Raw genomic sequence first — 2,644 nt, forward strand, 5'->3', positions numbered from 1 at the left:
GTCTGTCGTTTAATGGGGATGTTTCCAGGGCTTGTCTCCACCCCAGGACCGACTGGCGGCACTCAGGGTGCCGGGAGGGTTGAGAGCCTGGGGGCATGGAGGCGTCCCTCGGGGTCACCAGCACCTGCTGCATGCCAGAACAGCGCCTCTGCCCACCCGCCGGCTGGTGACAGCCCGATGGTGATTGCCTGGACACAGGCTGCTGGGCCCTCGTGTCAGCTCCCAGCTCCCATTCAGTCATTTGTCACAATTTAAACATGAAATCACATTAGCAGAAGGCCTCGTGCCACAGCAACCAGCCACCGGACGGCCACGGCCTCCTCGCCAGCTCCGTTCCAGCAGACCCAGAGAGCAGGCCGTTCCAGGCCCAGGCAGCTCTGACCTCGTGGGCACTCATTACCTGGTTCCCCAGCCACCGACCTCTGTGACTCACATGCTCATCCAGGACATCTAGGGGTCAGTCAGGGCTGGGGTGGACGGCTCCATTTCACAGACAGGAGACAAAGTTTCCAACTCGCCCAAAGCCACTGTCTGTTGATGAGTAACCAATAAAATCCAACATTTGTCTTTTAGTTCTGCACGTGGCCTCCCACCTCCCCTGCCTGTCCTCCACCTCTGAGCCGTCCAGGGCCACCACCAGCCACACAGGCTCCTTAAACTTAAATTCACTAAACTTGATAACGTTGAAGATTTAGAGCCTCAGTCACTCCAGCCACATTGCAAGTAGCCACACGTGGCAGCCGCATTAGCCAGTGCAGACCTAGAACATTCCACCATTGCATGAAGTGCCATGTCTTGACCTTGGGAAATGCCCTTCTCACAGCTCCATCCTCCTCCCCCTCCCACTCACTGTGTCACATCATGACCTCGGTCCTCACAAGTGGGCTTCAGGTGGACACCACTGCCCGCATTCTAACACAGGGAGACTAAGGTCCAGCGGGGAGACTGAGGCCCAGCAAGGCCTGTGGCCGCCCCAGGTCACACTCCTAGGACTCAGGAGCCTGGGGTTCAGGCCCAGGACCTTCTCACCAGGCCATATGGGTCAGTGTCCACGCGGAGGAGGCTCTTGGGGCCACAGTGGGAGGCACAGGCCTTTCTCTCAGAACACCTTTATTCTCAATCTATGTCCAAATGGCGAGGATGCACTTTCCTCACCAAACACGAGGGCCCAGGAGCCCAGGGGGACCAGGAGAAGGCACGGCCCCACCGCAGGCTGCCAGGGGGCACTAGGAGCGGTCACACCTGGTGGCCTCTGGCCAGGAGGGACCTAGGTCCCAGCTGTAAGAGCTGGAAGGTGCCTCCAAGGTCTGCTGGTCCTGTTGCAACGGGGAGGCCAGCGCTTCCCCCAGGCCACCCCGCAGATCTGCAGGGACCCAGGACCACCCGGTCTAATGGGCCGCATCCATGCCCTTCCTGCTGGATGGTGCAAGGGCACCCTTGTCTTCCTCCTCCCCTCCCTCCTGCCCTCCCTGCCTCCTTCCTGCCTTCTACCCTCCTTCCTTCTTCAACACACCTGATGTCGCACTCCCAGGCAGGACTACAGAGGAGAAGGACGAGCTCTCTGCCCTCCCAGACTTTGAGGTTTCCTTGGCTGTAAATTGTACACAGTAATAGTGTCGCCCACCCTGTGAAAGTGGTTGTGATAACTGAATAAACAATTCTAGTCATTCAGCACAAGCCCTCAGCTGCCCAGCAGTGGCTGTTGCTCCTGCCATCACGTCCCCTTCCCTGGCCCTCCCCCCCACAAGCATTGGAGCCACAGAGTGTCTCAGGGTCACAGAGATTCGGATAAGTGACCAGTATCTGCAGCATGTGTGCTGAGAGCAATTGGGCAACAGGGGCAGGGCTGCTAACCCCGAGGTCCCAGTTTTGGGGTGCAGGTAGGCCTTTCCCGCCGGGCCCCCACTCACACTCCTGTGAGGCTCTCCCCGGGAGGAGCCCATTAGCTCCCACGGACAGGGCCAGCTGGGGCTGTGGGCTTCTGATCCCTCCCTTTGCAAGCACAGCCCCAGCCCCTCTGCATGCCAGTGTGCCCTGGACTCCTAGCACTGGGCCAGCGGCCGGCAGGGAAGCCGTCACAGGGAGGGCCAAGGGGCTTTAGCCTTGTGCCCGGGGAGGCCCTCAGTGGCCTCCCCCACCTCCCAGAGGGACGTGACAAACGAGCTGGGGCCAGTGGCTCCCCGGCGTGAACACCACGGATGGTTTCTGGCCTCTGCGTGGAGCAAAGGGCACGCCCTCCACACGACCCAACACCACCCCGGAGACTAGCCAGACGCCCCCGCCCACACACACTCCCTGTGCTGCTGCCGGCCATGACCTGGGCACCCCGACGACCATGACAGGGAGCAGAGGGCTCTGACGCTGACCACAGGGCTGTGGTTCAGCACCCACGCTCCCTTTGTCCCCTCACGTCACCCTCACAGTCCTGCGGAGGAGGCAGCCACCCCCCGACCCTAACGCGTGTCAACCCTGAGTGTGACGGGGACCCCGGTCTCCTGTGAGCGGACAGCTCAGCTTCCACGGGCTGACGGTGACACGCTAACGGCACGTCGTGCAGCCAATGGTACCTCGGCCTGGATGACCACGGGGTCCTCCCCCTTCACAGACAGAGAGGCTGGCACTGAGTGAGGGAGCCTGGCCTCAG

Source organism: Diceros bicornis, chromosome 32 (genome assembly GCF_020826845.1).
Source record: "Diceros bicornis minor isolate mBicDic1 chromosome 32, mDicBic1.mat.cur, whole genome shotgun sequence".
Classification (NCBI taxonomy): domain Eukaryota; kingdom Metazoa; phylum Chordata; class Mammalia; order Perissodactyla; family Rhinocerotidae; genus Diceros; species Diceros bicornis.